Raw genomic sequence first — 17,389 nt, 5'->3', positions numbered from 1 at the left:
CAGCACAGCAGTTTGTATGCAGACCGTGAAAACGAATACGGTGCCCAGAAACAAAACATAAAAATGCAATTCATTTGACATTGATAAATCATTTAAAGCAAGAAATCTGTCAGTCAACCATGAAAGAAACAAAGCAATAAATCATCGAATGTGTGTGTCTGTGTGAGGGAGGCAGTGTGGAAAGATTCCAGAGTCATACAATACAAGAATTCCAGCCAGAAAGCTATCCAGCCATTAACTCATCTGTCCTGACAGTGAAGCTCCGTTTAAGAACAATTATTTTCCAAATTAGTCTGCAGCTCTTTTTAATCCTTGGGCTCATTAAGGTTTCATCAATCTCACTGTCACTTTTACTCAGCGGATGACAAAAAAAAAGATGTCAAATGATGCATATATGGACAGAAAAAAAGCTAGAATAACATTCACTTTTTCAAAGATCGGACAGAAGATTTTATTAGCCGATGTCCAGAAACATCGACTATCGAATGCCCATGAGTCCAAGACAAATGATCTGATGCCATCAGAAAACTAAGTCATGTTTATATGGGTGGCCATTGAAATAGTTTCGTCAAAGTTGTGTGTGTGTGTATGCGTGTGTGAGAGAGAGACGGGATGTACTCTCACGTGGATCCACACAGCTGCCGCTCACCTCTGCACGATCCTAAATTTAGTCTTCAGGGGCACTACGTACGGTGGTGGCTAAGTAATCATAAGCCATTTTTAATGGCTTATTTCGCCCCAATGACAACATATTGTCACCCTAGACCAGGGGTGTCAAAGTCATTTTTTGCCGCGGGCCACATTGTAGTTATGGTTTCCTCTCGAGGGCCGTTATGAATTTGGGGAACCCATTAGAATGTTTAAATCCCTTCAAATATTACATATAGAGCACACAGCAAATTAATGAATAACTCGTTTTCAAATCTGAAGTCAAGAATAATGACTTTTATTGTGGTTGACATCCAAAAATATGAAATGTTAGCTCAGATTTTAGCAATCATCATGGAATTTAACAAGTTTGACTTGCTTTCGCGGGCCGAAAAATATGATGTGGCGGGCCGGATTTGGCCCGCGGGCCTTGACTTTGACACCAGTGCCCTAGACAGACTCATTAACCCCAATCCTTATCGTGTAGTAAAAAATGACAACACCAGGTCACTATTGTCATGATCTGGTTGGCGACCAACGGGGGGCGCTGTCGGCCCCTCCTGCACCTGCACAGGTGCTGGTCGTCCCGATCAGATTGGCGACCAGCGGGTAGCGACGTCAGCCCTGCCGGCAGCCTCGCAGGTGCTGGTCGTTATAATCAATGACACTTAAAAGGACACCGGGCACGATCATCCGGGGCCGATTCATTGTTTGTTTGCTGCTTGGTTGCAGCATGCATCGTGTACGTGTTTGTTTAACCTTGGCGGGCTTTAACTTTTGGTCTTCTTTTGCTACTTTGTATTTTTTCCATTCAGATCATTTTGATGTTTTACATTTTGTTCCTGCTGACTTTATTTTAATACAATTTGTCAAACAACCTCCTGCTCCCTCCTGCCTGCTTTTTGGGATCCGAACCCGCCATCACCACCTCGCAAAACGTGACAACTATAAGGTATGTTAACACTATAATGTATGTAACCGGTTCAGGGTGTCTACCACCTATTGCCTGAAGATAGCTGGGATATGCTCCAGCAACCCCCCCCCCCCACCCTAACCGCTGTGAGAATAAAGCCGATCAGAAAATGAATGGATGGATGGATGTTTAAGAACCATGCGAAGTGCCAGATGAAGAGAAACATAATACTAGGGTTGGGCGGTATTTAGGTGATATAGTATCGTGCTGTGCCTAAAATTAGCAAGGGGGTCACTTTCAATACGGTCATAAATAAATGCAGTGGGTGGGGACCTAATATGATATAAAATATAGGGACAATTCTTTAGAGAAAGAAAACAAAATCTGTACATTTCAGGCAAGCTGCTGATATTGGCAGATATATTGATCGGTATAGCATAGTTATCGAGAAATTATACATTATAAAATAATGCTATTAAGCAGTGGCGGGCGGTGGATTTCATTGCGGGGCCTTCAGTAGTGCTACGTCTGAATCAATCCAGACTGAAAAAAAGTATGTTGTGATTTACTACAAGTCTACGACAGGGTACCATTAGCCAGGAAATAACTGACTGACCTTTCTTAAAGATATCCATATTTTCCTTGAAAAGAAAATGGCTTTAACAGTAAATCTCCAACAAAATCCATTTCTTCTCCTTTGCCATTATGCCTGCTATTAAATCAACACAATATATTTGCTTATACAGCTCGCTACCTCTACAGTGTGCTAGCTCTGGCCAGTATGCTCTTGTCACTAGCGGCTTGTGATAAGAGCAGTTTTCGCAAACAATATTTTGCAAGTGACTAGCCAATCATAGAGTCTTAAACAGTCACAGAAGTTGGGAAAATAAGTTTATTGATAGCTTTGCCTGCTGGGATCTCAAAGAAAAATACAAAGAATGTTTGGTAACAGGCGACGAAAATACTTGGGTTAGCTTAGCGCTATATAGTACCTTGAGAGCAGGCAAATAGATTTTAAATTAGTCCAAAAGGTAAATGCTTCAAAAAATGTTTTTTACTGTTTGACAGTTGAAGGTGAGGGATCGTGGAGTTATTTTCGACCAATGGTGTTCGGATCCCAAAAAGCAGGCAGGAGCAGGAGGTTGTTTGACAAATTGTATTAAAATAAAGGTCAGCAGTAACAAAATGTAAAACATCAAAATGATAAGAATACAAAGTAGCAAAAGAAGACCAAAAGTACACGATGCATGCTGCAACCAAGCAGCAAACAAACAATGAATCGGCACCGGATGATCGTGCCAGGTGTCCTTTTAAGTGTCATTGATTATAACAACCAGCACCTGCGAGGCTGCGTTGTCGCCAACCAGATCATGACAAATGGTTGATGCTGTATCATTGTTAGCGCATTGGTATATTTAAAAAAATCACTTTGGACTACATACTATGTAGTTATCCCACTGTAAAAGTGAACTTAATTTACGATTCCGATAAAATTGGGTGGTTATTTTTGTTTTTTTGATGATGACACATTTTTCAACAAAACTATAATTAAAAATCCATTCAAACTCGATTGCGTAGTTAGGCTACTCAGCCAGATGCAGTGGCGACCACACGCTATAAAATAAGTCTAAAATTAGCCATGCAACCCGGTGTGATGAGGAGACATTGAAACGGTATCAAAATCTTAAAGGACAACCAACGTCCCCGGACAAGTTGTGTCCATAATTTGTAAAATCACTTCAAATGACTTCTACTGAGCGTATTTTAATAAGATTCCACCGCATATAGCTATATTTTACGTTTTAAGACTTGCGCTGAACATTCAGGAAGTCTTGTTTTTGAGTTGGTGACGAGTCCTCACGTGACGTCAGAAAAGGACCGCCTGCTGACCGTGAAAAGGACGCATTGTCCTTCCATCACGTCAATGTATTTTGCTGTAGTTGTTTGGTCTGGGGACATCGTGTTGCACCCAAAAGCCGACAGAGGGCGTCCAAGCGCCATTTAACAATTTATCAGCCTGTGGAAACGGAGGTGGCCACAGGATGTCGCCATTTTGTGCCTCTTTTTTTGTGAGAGATTTCCTCCCAATGTTGCCTCAAAATGGCCCAAATACATTCTTTAATCGATTGCAAGCATGTATGCTTTCCTCTTCAGAACTATTTGAATCATATTCATAACTGGATGTGGAACAAGAAAGCATATTCTCCGAATCTGAAGCCATTGTTTTGATTCACAAGCAATGCAAGACGTCTTGGAGTGACGTCACAAAATGGGGGCGGGACTTTCTGAAAATGCCCAATTCGCAGCTCAATTTTTTGCAGATTTTGGACACTTTTAATCATTTTTATTGGTGTTTTGCCTTTGACTAAAAATATCATACTGCGTGTTTTGGGTATTTTAGATGCTATAAAAAGTTGTTCTGGTGTCGGTTAAAAAACAAAAAAGTGACGTCGGTTGTCCTTTAATTCATTCACTGCCAGACATGTGCAAAAATGTGTCCACTCCAGTACCAGGGTTTTTGTCATTTTCATTCAAATTGCAGGACCCACAGAATATTGAGTTTTAGGATGACATAAACATTCAATGCAGCATAAAAAACCTGAGAATCTCTTCTTTCCGAAGAAAAAAAAAGTTAATTCCTAAATTATATGGGTCTGGAATTATACGAGCTCGAAATGCCGGTGGCTTTCCAAAATGCAATGGAATACATACATATTCGTTTATATAGTGCTTTAACAACAGCTGAAGTTGGAACAAAGTGCTAACATGGAAACATGGGAAACACTGCTCACTCGTGGAAGGGAAAATAACATTGCCAGAGGTATGACCAGCGCTTTATCAGGAAGAAAAACCAAAACGCGAAAAAAATTGGAAATGGCGCTCTAGGTCATATTTTCAATTCACAAATAAATTCGGGAATGGCAGTGAATGAGTTACAGTAAAGTCTCGTTATATCGATATCGGTTATATCGATAGTACTGCTTATTACGATACTATTTCTATGACCACAAGGAGAAAATTTACATGCCGCAGGATCGAATATATCGATAGTCCGGTTATATCGATATTTTTTCCAACTCCCGAGAATATCGATATAACGAGACTTTACTGTAATTATCTCCTGATCCAACATTACATGATCCTCCGCAAATTGACTCGATTTACAATGTCTGCGTGTGTTGGCAGGTAAGAAATGTTGTTCGTGTTATCAGCCGAACACAGAATTGTAGACATTGACAATAAAATGATTGGCCAACTCTATTTCTTTGTCACAGCAGCAACAGCTCAATAAAACATAACGATCAAATTATTTTATTCATCGGTCCATCTAAAAACCCCAATCACTGCAGTCAGTTTTCTCGAAACAAAAATATGACGCTAGAGTTATAACTACTGCTTGCACACAAACTGGCAGAGTTGTGCTTTTGCATGCAGATCTCTGCCAGCGACAAATCCCAACGCCCCTCCCCAAAAAAAGTCTGCCAGAGCCAATCAGAGAAGAGGGAGGCATTGCATGGGTCTCATGGGCTCCTTCTGTAAACAGGACAGTCAACTTTATCCTAACACACACACACACACACACACACACACACGCACACACACACACAGCCTAATTAATCATCTGTGTTTACACAGGACGAGATGACATGAACGGGGGAGGGTACCAGTGAGATGTAAAATGGAGCAAGAGTGAAAAGATGGATTAAAGGTTATAAGGGGAAGAAGTCACATCATTCATGTGTCAGTAAAGTGCATGCAGTCATACACGCAAAATGGCCCAAAGTTGGATTCATATTTGATTTGTCTTGTAATGGACATAGAAAGTACTTTCAAATGTTCCATTTTTTTTCCCAGAAGTTCACATGGTATACAGACGCTCCCCAACTTACGAACAAGATAGGTTCCGAACAGTCGTTCATAAAGTGAATTTGTTCGTAAGTTGCTTCAGTGCCATATTTTGTATGGAATGTATGTTTAAGGCATATATAAGTATTTTTAAGGCTAGTAACCTGTATTGGTTTGTACTGAAAAATAAACATTTAGTAAAATATATGCTCTATAAAGATATGTATATGTACAACTGGAGAGAATACTACATACAGTGATAGCTTGGCTTAAGAACTTAATTGTTTCCCAGACAGAGTGTGTAAGGCGAAAAGTGTGTATCCCAAAAATGAATTTCGCATAGGACACCATTAAAATGAGAATAATCCGTTCCCAGGTCCTCATAAAACATAATGTTCTACTTTCTAATGTTCTAAGCCTTAAAATTACACAAAATATACCTTATTTTATGTATAATAAAAAATGTGCTATGGTATTATATTAAAGAAATAAACTGTACTATATAATAAAGTCGTTTTATTTACGTGGTCGTTGATGGCTTGATGGAATGGAGTAGCCGGTTTCCTCAGCACTTAATGAGGAACGTAACCTTCTTCTTTTACCATCTTGAGGAATGATCCCTTGTAGGAGCTTTTCTCTGTGATAATTTTATCTAGTTCCTCATCAATTGTGTTTTGTTAAGCTGGGTTGATAGCTTTTTGCATCAAGTGTACAGATGTCTTGTGCGGGTTGTTTGTGGAGCCTGATTGATGGGCTATTTTAAACTTGCAGTCTACACTCTGCCTTTGAACTTTGAATTTTCACCAGAGGTTCTCACGATTTTGATCATCCAGAGTCTCAAAACTGATAAAATGTCTGCATGATATTGAGCAACAACTTCACTGCACATGTAGGCGTTCTGGTGTGCTTGGAGAAGCCAATGTCACGCATAAGACACACTTTTCGCAGCGTGTTAAGAGCAGAAACAATCGCACGTGTAACGTTTTAAAATGCTTATTTCCCGGTGTTGCAGATTGTCATTTTTTGGTCGTGGCATCGGTGAATTGCAGATGAAACAAATTTTGGATGAGGACAAAATAAATATAAATAAATAAATATATATTCCAAAAATTACCAACAGATTTTTCTCTCAGAAAAAGACATCTGCATTGCAGTCGTTAGCAGAATAAAAAATGTCACGAACATTACCCCGCGATAAACGAGGGTTAGTTGTATTTATTATTATTATTATTATTATTGGTGTGTCATTAATTCATTCGCTGCCATTCCCGAACGCATTCGGGAATTGAAAAATGCGACAGAGCACCATTCCCGAATTTGTTTTGGTTTTTCTGGCGGGAGGGGTGCCGATAAAGCGCTAGTCAGACCTCGGGCAATGTTTTTCCCTTCCTAGTGGCGGCAGTATTTGCCTTTTGTCCATGTTAGTGCTTTGTTACAGCTTCAGTTGTTGTTAAAGCGCTATATAAATCAATGTGTAAGTATTGTGCTTTGTACAGCTGCCCCCATTTCAAGCTCAGAAAAATCCAGACCCATATAACTTAACTCTTTTTTCTGATGAAAGAAGAGAGTCTAAGGTTTCTTATGCTGAATTGATTATGTAGTCCTAAAACTCAATATTCTGTGGGCCCTGCAATTTGAGTGAAAAATGACAAAAACCCCGGCACTGGAGTGGATACATTTTTGCACATCATCTGGCAGTGAATGAGTTTAAATAAATAAATAAATAAATAAATACATAAATATATAAATAAATAAACAACAATCTGGCATCCACTGTGCTTTGCATGCGACCGGGCAGAAATAATCTGATTTATTCTTCTTTCTGCTTCTTTTCATGCTAATTTGCACTTTCCTCAACGTAATAAAATTGATTCACCAAATTAACATGGTCGCTTAGAATCGCTAGATTGATTAAAAAAAAAAAACAAAGATGTTATTTTTAGACCTATCGTGTATATCCCAAAATTCTCCTTCAGTGCCTTTGGTGACAACGATGCGTATAACATTTTTTTATCCCATTTTGAATCACAAACAGAGGAAAGTGATGGCAGACCATGTGATCATTTAGTCTGCATTCATGACTCTGCAGTCTTATTTTGATGTGGATGCACACTGCGAGGTGATAAACGGTTAAGCCGCCAACTGAACACTGTCTGAGAAGGCGGCGCTAATGTGTGAAGTAGTTTAATCATGTGCCAGTAAAGTCTGCAGACCGGTAGATTAATTTAAACATCTTGGCATATAATTTGATGTACTTGTTAGAAAAAAAGATAATCTTGAAAGTAAATTAAAATAAGCATCAGATAGAAGAGAAAAACCACAGCAATGTACAAATAATTACAGTCAAAGCTTTCCACTGGACGTCACCATTCGTTAACATAATTATACGACTAATGAGTAACGTGCATGCACACGACAAAACTGGGCCAGGTTCTTATCAGATGAAAGCTGCGCGACATCTCTCGGCGCTGTGAATTACGATTTCCCAATAAACACACTGTGACCAAAGACGAATGAGAAAGCACCTCTCCATTTTCAAGAAAAATCAATTGCATTTTGCCACAGGCAAAAACGAGGGAGGAACATTAACACTGAGTAAATATTTACTGATAACTGGGTTCAATTTGAGTATTCTTGAACGTTCGATTCAAAGTCAGCAAATGCGGATTGTTCGAGGTTTTTAAAAGAGTATCCAGAGTAATTTTATTGTAGCGTGATTTTCCTAATTTACTCAAAAACAGTCAGGGCCAAAGATCAGAGGTGATAACTCAAGTCGACTCAACTCAACTGTATTTATGGTGCACTTTCAAACACACCGAACCATAGACTCCAAGATTATAATCGAATGTCAGCCAATTAGAATCACCTAAAAGTGCTCTTATAAATAGACACTCCCCAACTTACGAACGAGATACATTCCGAACGGTTGTTCATAAGGTGAATTGGTTCGTAAGTTGCTTCAGTGCTATATTTTGTATAGAATGTTTGTTTAAGGCCTATATAAGTATTTAAGGCTTGTATAAATACCTGTATTAATTTGTACTGAAAAATAAACATGTAATAAAATATACGCTGGATAAAGATATGTAGATGTACTGTACAACTGGAGAGAATATTACATATGTCAGACAGAGAGAGAGAGGGAGAGAGAGAGAGACAGAGAGAGAAAGAGAGATAGTTGAATGATATTTAGCAATAAAAATGTCAAAGTTCTTAGCACGCTGAAGGTACGTTTACACACTCGGGCACTGCCACGAACTGGGCAGAGGAAGCCGGATGCGAGGTGGATGCTGAATGAGGTCTCACAGCGCCTTACGTCGGTATTAGTCGCGGAAAGAAGCGCTACTCTGAAAAAGCCGCACAATATAAAATCTAATTTATAGAAGCTCTGTCTGAACATCTTTCGACATACCCACAAAAATGCTCGTTGTTCGTAACTTGAATGTTTGTAAGTAGGGGAATGTCTGTACTAATACAATGAGACCTCAACTTACAAACACCTTATCTTACAAACTTTTCGTCTTACAAACGTCAAATTTCTGAAAATTAAACCTTACAATAAGCACTATTTTCATAATACACACCCACCACGGCTGGCGGAGTGATCTTCGGCGGAAGCACACGACCGAACAGCACCAGAGGTTAAGTTACCAACAGTCCTTATGGAAGGTGACTCTCCTTCCATAAACCATCAACGACCATCAAAAAGGTAAATAAAACTTTATTTTACAGCACAGTTTATTTATTTAATTACAGTCCTCATGTAATGTGCCTCTCTTTCCAAACAGCAATTCCCTTTGACCTTCGACTTCCAATGCCATTCCATCAAGCCATCAATGACCATCACAAATGTAAATAAAGTGACTTTATGATACAATGCAGTGTATTTCTTTCATTACAATACAATAGCACATGTATTATACATAGAATAAGGTATGTTGTGTGTAGTTTTTTAGGCTTATTTAGTTGAAAAGTATATTTTATGGAAACCCGGGAACGGATTATTCCCATTTTAATGGTTTCCTATGGGAATTTTTTTTCGAGATACACACTTTTCGCCTTACACACTCTGTCTGGGAAACAATTAAGTTCGTAAATTGAGGTCTCACTGTATATAAGTAAGCCATCACACAAGTCAGTCACCACAAGGACAAGAAGTTGCAACTGCTATGCATATTTACTGTATCAGATAAGCTAACTGTTAGCCTACCTTAGAAAAAGTGCTCTGCATGAAATAAATATATCAAGCCTTGTCGAAATATGTCTTTTGCCCTCCGTTAACCCCTGACATGTAGGGTTTGGCCTGTTTTCGTGCCCATTCTCATCTCTACTCTAATCCCTCTCAAAGAGGGGGCTAGGTGGTATTAACCTGTAGTACATTTCATTAAATGAATTTTCAATGAAATTTCAAACTAACAATCCACAGCGTCATCCTGGAAGGGGGATTCTCTGTGATCCTTCTTGAGGTTCTTGCTATTTTCTTCCAAATGGGTTTTCTCCAAGTATTTAACAACAGCGGGCCTGAAAACATGTATGAGACTCCTCTGATTAAGATCAACAGAAATAAACCCGACTTGACATGCATGACCTGAACAACAACAACAACAACAACAACAAAAGCAAAGACGTCAAAACACTCCCTCTTTGCACAGGCCTGAATGCCGCCAGGCCTGTAGTTGATAATGAAATGTTTTTTTTTTTAACTCATTCACTGCCATTCCCGAATTTATTCAGGAATTGAAAATATGACATGGAGCGCGATTCCAGAATTTGTTCAGGTTTTGTTTTTTCTTGCTTGCCGAGAAAGCGTGAATGGCAGTGAATGAGTTAACATACTACATGTTAATTGGACTTGCATTACATTTAGCGTCATTGGTCAAGGGCTGGAGTTAATTCAACCATTCTTATTTGAAAATTTGAATCAGTAGCCCATAAAAGTTGTTCGATCGGGCTGTGGTTGAATGTTCCGTCGCAAAATTACTCCAATCGTGCCTTTGTGGACTTGACAGAAGAGGCTTTTCCTCAAACCGTTGCAGAAACAAAAACAAATGTAAACGCAGAATACAGCGTCAGGGCAGAGCGCCAATGCGCTTGTAGAATGGTCGCGGCTTGGAATTGAAGCGGATTTACGTGGGACGGGAGATGTGAGACAATCTCTTTTCGTCAATGGATGCTACAGCTTTGTGTTTTTTTTTTCAACATTTAGCATGTAGCAGATGTGCACATTTCACCATGGCGTCCCTGATCTACTGGTGAAAAAGACGCTTTGATCCTCTCCTCTTTTATCTAAAACTGCTTCATGCAACAAAGAGGGTGCATAAAATGCTTAATATTGAATGACTGTCATTGGCTTTTGTGCTGTGTCACATTATTTGTTATTTTGTTATATTGGTTGTTTTGACTTCAAGATGGCGCCATGAGAGAGGCTGCCTTTACAGCAGCTACGTATTTTGTTTTTCTATTTCTTCCTTTCCTTTCCTCTTACTTTCATCCCTTTGCTTCTGTGAAATGTCAATTTCTGCACGTCGAGACTCATAAAGGCTAATCCAATCCAATTCGATGTCGATCTATTAAGGTGAAGATCATCATGAGGTACAGAATAAAAATAGTCAAACCTCCGCTTGCTTAAATGACTGATTGGGATGTCTGCGTGGATATGTGAGCCACCAAAATCGCATACAGACGCCACAAACTGTGAACGTGAGCCTGCATGTTGCAGCAGGGAAGCTTCAGGAGTTGTAGGAGGAGTCTGGAAGGGAAGCAACAAGCAGCTTTGCCTTGTTCCAAGTCCCTCAACCCCCCTTCGCCTTCAGACACGCATTCTGCGCAGATAGCACGTACATGTGTTTTATACGGATGTGAACACAGGAAGAGGTTTTTTAACCTGCTCAAATAATTCGGATCCCGGAAAGGTTCGATGTTTCTTCCCGTTTGAAAAGAAAGAGTGGAAAACTCAGAGTCAGCCCGCTGGCATAAGAGCAGCCACAGCTGGAAGGAGAGCAGCATACACATCTGCAGAGCACCCTGGAGTGAGTGTCTGTGCGCAAAATCAAGTGTGCGTACCAGAGCAAGTGTGCACTCTTCCAAAGTAAAAAATCAACTTGGCGAGCACAGACTTGCAACGAGTTCAATTTCAAACCAGGACCTGATAAATACAATTTGAAATGATAATAATTCCTCCTGCCTCCACCCCGCACCTCCCCTCCTTCGGCCTGGCTTTTTTACAATTAACAGGCAGACGGAATCTGCAATTTCAGAGAGAGTTATCCTTAATTATGGAGATTTAAAATGTCATGTATGATCGATGTCGGAATTTCAATTGAGCAGTTTAATTTGATGTGAGTGATGCACATTAAAGGACAACCGAAATCACTTTTTGTTTCCTAACTGACATCAGAAAAACGTTTTATAGCATCTAAAATACCCAAATCACGCAGAATGATATTTTTAGTCAAATGCAAAACACCAATAAAAATGACTTAAAGTGTGCTGAAACTGAAAAAAAAAAAAAATGAAACCGGAAGTGGCCAGTTTCAGAAGGTCCCGCCCCCTTGTTCGTGCTGTCACCCCAAGACGTCTTGCCTTGCTGGAAAATCAAAACAATGGCTTCAGATTCGGAAAATATGCTTTCTGTTACTCATCCAGTTATGAATATGATTCAAATAGTTCTGAAGAGGAAAGCATACATGTTTGCAATCGATTAAAGAATTTATTCCGTGCCATTTTGAGGTATCTGGGGGCGGGAAATGTAGCATCAAAAAGAGGCAGAAGATGGCGTGTAATTAATCAGCCTGTGGAAAGGGGCTGATTAATCCTGACACGGAGCTTTGTCGCCATCTTGTGCCTCTTTTTGGTGTTACACGAAGTTTTCAGACCAAACAAAGTACAGCAAAATGCATTGACGTGATGGAAGGACTGCTACAATGTGTCGTTTTTTCGGTCAGGGGCGTTCCTTCAGTGACGTAATGTGAGGACTCGTCACCAACTTAATAACAAGACTTCCAGAATATTCAGCACGAGTCTTAAAACGTAAAATATAGCTATATGCGGTGGAATCTTTGTAAAATAGCTCAGTAGAAGTCATTTGAAGCGATTTTACAAATTATGGACACAACTTGTCCGGAGACGTCGGTTGTCCTTTAAAGCTGAATCCAACACAGCGTAGATTTTTTTTAGTATGCCGTAAAAAAAAAAAAAAAATCTATCTATCTATCTATCTATCTATCTATCTATCTATCTATCTATCTAGCCATCCATCCATCCATCCTATCTATCCATTGAGCCTGGTTTGTTAAAAAGCGTTCAGGAGGAACGGCAACTGTGCCAGGCTATCGACTTCCAACCGTGGTTGGGAGCTATCTGGTGTTTTGTTTGAATTTTAAAACATAGAGGGTTATTGTCAAAGATTAAAAAAAGAAATCATTTAAGTTTTGAAGTTGCTTTCAAAATTCTCACTGCAATATTTTACCACTTATTGCAAATTAATGTTGGCTCCAAATATCAGTTTGCTTAGCTAATAATCTGTGTGACCACCCTAAAAAAAGACATTGCTTTTTCTCTTGAGAACATGCAAATTCAACACAGGAAGGCAGAGATTAAAACATCCAACCTCAGAACTCTTCGGCAAATGTACAAACCACTACATGCCACAATGGTAGCAAAGACATTTTGGAGGGAAAAAAACTACAAACCCCCATTGTTACAAAAACAGTTGGGGAAAAAAGCTGTAATCCGATAAAATCTTCAGAAAAGTGCCAAAAGACAATTCAACCAAGCATACACTTGAAAAGAAACTAAAGTATGAATATTAATACTATTATTAGACATCCCTTGCAATCCACACCTTATTTCAAGACCAGCAGCCAGCACAATGACACTATTAATCATTATAAGGAACAACAAAGAGCAATAATACTCAACAATAATATTAGCTTGGCAGCCAGCTAGCTCGTTAGCGAAAGGAATCATAATTAAGTTTGTGGACAGCTTCATTGAACCTATTATAAAGAATGGGAAAATACAAATGAAAAAATGTAAACAAACATTTATGGACAATAGAGGAAGATAATATGGGTATGATATTAGAAAAGGTTTGCTATAAGGCAACACAAAAAGTTAGCTTGAAGTTGAAACTCATAGATAAGCTAACTTTAGCTTATCTGTGCTTAACATTGTTTTATTTTCAGTGAGTTCAATGAGACAATTGGCTAAGTTAAAATATGTTTCCATGTTTTCTGACATACTCGACATTTTAATGAATCTGAAAAATATTGAGAATCATAACGGCCCCACCAAAACGGCACCCCAGAAAGCAAATTTAGAAAAAGGGGTATGGCATAGACATAACATGAACATTAACTATAAAAAAATAGAATACCTTACTTTCATTCCCAGCATGAAATAACTGTGTGCCTTGATAAAATAAAAAATGTCAATGACCAATTTTGGGTCCCATCTTAATTTTACTAGACCCAAATATGCAACATGTGCTGTCATAATATCAACATATAGTCCACCGTACTTGAATAGTTAGTTAGGAAGCTAAGATACATACATTCACTGAGAACATATCAACCACGTGCATGTTTAATGATTTACCTCCAGAGACCCCTGACCTTTGGTTTGAACAACTCTGGAGTCCAATATCTTAAGTCAGCTTCAACAATGAAAGGGAAACATACGCTGCCTTCCATCCTAAAACAAGCAGTTTATAACGCTACAGTATTTCCTCCATAAATTGATTCACAAAATCAATTGTTATTGTATTTATTTTTGTTGTAATCAATATACCCAGGTAACTTCATAATGTATAATGCATTCTGTGCTTTACCTGAAATGCGAAATTTAAGTTGGAATGGGGTGAGTGAGAGCGTGAGTTAGCATATAGCCCGTCTTTAAAGACAAATTAAAGTTTTGTCACAGTTACAAAAGTGTAATGATGTAGAGATAAAGAGAGACACGTTTAAAATGTATTGAATCTTTGGATATACCACATTGCAATCATCTTCATGCCATGTCTCATATCGTGTTATCATAACACCATCACATCACTATAGAAAGTTCATGAATCCAGCTGCTTCATAATGCACATTCGTGGACCCAATCAAAACTGACCAGTGACCCATTTTGGCCCCCCAATCCTCACTTGGGACAACCCAAAGTCCACAAATAGGAGTAGGATTTGTTGAGGCCAGATGACAAAATAAAAGAGAAACACATGTTGCTGTGCATCGCAACCAAAACAGCATGAAATCCCATCCAGTATTGACTCATTATTTCTAATAAATTCAACCACGTTTTCGACTAATATTCGATTTGTTGCCACACAGTTACACAAATAGTTGAATACATTTTGTACGGTTATCGTGCAAAACTCAAATTCTAAATGGGGATTATGTGCGTGAATGACAGTTACAGCCGCCGTTCTTTAGGTTCGACAATATGAACCAACATAGCGAAAAACTACGAAAAGTGACGAACGGCGTGAAAAACACACACTTAAGCGCTAATAAAACAACAACAAAGTGCTTACTTTGCACGAAGCGTCAAGCTGGAATCCTGCAAGGGCTAGATGGACTTTCTTTCCACGACAACACAACTTGCTCATTTACACACACACACAATGCGCTTCAAGTCTCCTTCGCTGGGTTAAAGCATGACTCCCCCTTTAACTTCCACTCGCTTGTTTCCATGCAGGACAGACTTGCTTCTGCTTCTTCTATTCCTTTCGGGAAAACCCACGCACAAGTACGAGTCCACATCTAATCGACCACGTCCACGGTGATCGGTGAGCCTCACATGGCAGTGAGGCGCCCCCATCCGCCCAAAAGAAGTCCGACCTCCTTCCTAAAACGAGCTGCCAATTCTCGGCGGAGGCCAACCTCGGCGAAATACATCCGCCTCTTAAAGCGCTGCGCACACACTCACGCAAAAAAAAATCCTGTCGTTGCATCCTTACGTCTATGCTTCCAGTTCGTTTACAAGATAGTTATTTATTATCCCCTAAAAAATAACAGATTAACGACAGCGAAGTAGATATAGGTAAATGACGTTAATTTCGCCGCTATAACAATTTCATTGAGTTTAATTTGCTACATCTGTGTAGGCTCTCAGTCGTACAGGAGTGGTCCATCGATGAAAAGGTTCCTTCAGCCGTCATCTGTACTTCTTTGAAGGTGTCGGACGTGTTGTGTCCAGAGGATTCGACCTGTCGCAACATTCTGGAGCAGTGTGACATCCGCGACAGGACGTTTCGCTTCTTATCCAAGATGCTTCGTCAGCGAACTAAAGTATTTTGCTGGTAGTTTCGGCCCTGTATATATCCCTACTGTCCAGACGTGGCAGTGCCGGACTCTGCTATAATTGGTCCCTGCTCTCAAGTTGCAATACATTGGGGAGACTAAACAAATTCTCAAAAAAAGACTTTATCAACGTCGCATGGATAATACGAATGGGCCTTGATCAGCAGTACATATGCACCTAAAAGCTAGCAACCACTCATTTGACGACAATGCGAAAGAAAATGGATGGTTTGAAAGGGGAGTAAAAGAAGCTATTTTCATAAAACAGCAAAATCCTTCACCAAACCGCCATCGTGGGGTGAGGTTCAATTTGGATCGTTCGTACAACAGCCTTCTTAGGCCACGTAGGCTTTGTTATGCTGATGAGGTGATACCAGTGCTAATAGGGCAATCAGGACAGTTGTAGACCTCATACTCAGGCAGGACAATAAAAGTAATCAGTCAGGACAATAGAATTAATTTGATACAGTAAAAAAATAGTAGAAATGAGCTATCATTATGCTAGCTAACTACTATATGCTGCATATAGTAGTAGAAGTACTCTCGTCCTAGTCGATAGTGTAAATAATAGATGCTACGGTAACTTTTTGAATGAATACATTATGTTTCAAATGTGATAAGTATTAATTTTGTAGAACAATCACGAACATCGCCAAAATTAATATTGATTCCAATTTTCAATGCTAATGCTAGTGTAAAAGTGGCCATAGTCGCCAGACTCGCCACACCAAAGCTCAATCACCCAGTTGGATGTCAATTGCGCCGACTGCTCCATTCTCACCTCGCCAAGCAAAAAAAAAAAAAAAAAACAAGTTCACACTTTGAAGGAAAATTATATGTGAATAATATTGTTAATTGTTGCAGATGCTAGCAAGTGGCTATCTTGCTTTTATAATGAATTGTGCTAGGAGGAAACTCAATTTCACCTTTAACTCATTCGCTGCCATTCCCGAATTTATTCGGGAATGGAAAAGTGTGACGTGGAGAGCCATTCCCGGATTTTTTCGGGTTTTATTTTTTTCTTGCGGGAGCTGCTGATGAAGCTTTGGTCAGACCTCTGGAAATGTTTTTTCACTTCTACGAGGGGGCGGCATTTGCCTTTTGTCCATGTTAGTGCTTTGTTACAGCTTCACATGTTGTTAAAGCACCCTATAAATCAATATGTATGTATTGTATTGAATTTTGTAAAGCAGCCCCCATTTCAAGCACAGATAACTCCAGACCCATATAACTTAGGAATTAACTTTTTTTTTCTGGTGAAATAAGAATCTAAGGTTTCTTACACTGAATTGAGTGTTTTTGTAGCCATAAAACTCAATATTCTGTGGGTTCTACAATTTAAGTTAAAATGACATAAACCCTGGCACTGGAGTGGACACATTTTTGCACATTGTCTGGTAGTGAATGAGTTAATATAACAAAGTGAAAATGTGTTTTGAGTAGAAAGTACAACCAACTACAGTACAGTACAAGTACAGTTATAATGGCCAGGCTACCTTGCTAGTTTGATAAAAGCAACTAAACTGAGACAGTCATAGATGTTCTCTTTTGAGACTCACGTGGAACTTCCACACCAGTGACGCCGTCTGAGGCTCGCTTGGAATTTCAGCTGTCAATGGAAGAGCCAGTTCCCCCCGAAAACAGTCCCACCCCCTTTCTCTGATCCCCCAGTCGACCCAAA

General features: G+C 39.4%; 1 protein-coding gene across 1 annotated transcript in view; it reads right to left on the bottom strand.

Moving 5' to 3' along the window:
• The window catches only part of ghra (growth hormone receptor a), a 55,849-nt gene extending 40,620 nt beyond the window's left edge, over positions 1-15,229 (bottom strand). Inside the window, exon 1 of the mRNA XM_088993856.1 lies at positions 14,940-15,229. The gene's annotated coding sequence lies outside the window, so the exon portion shown is untranslated. The remainder of the gene's footprint in view (positions 1-14,939) is intronic.
• Positions 15,230-17,389: the final 2,160 nt, after the last annotated feature.

Source organism: Hippocampus bargibanti, linkage group LG04 (assembly GCF_051943395.1).
Source record: "Hippocampus bargibanti isolate YZ-2025 linkage group LG04, ASM5194339v1, whole genome shotgun sequence".
In the NCBI taxonomy this organism is placed as follows: Eukaryota; Metazoa; Chordata; class Actinopteri; order Syngnathiformes; family Syngnathidae; genus Hippocampus; species Hippocampus bargibanti.
Note: the sequence above shows the minus strand (reverse complement) of the source record. Positions and strands in the feature narration are given on the sequence as shown.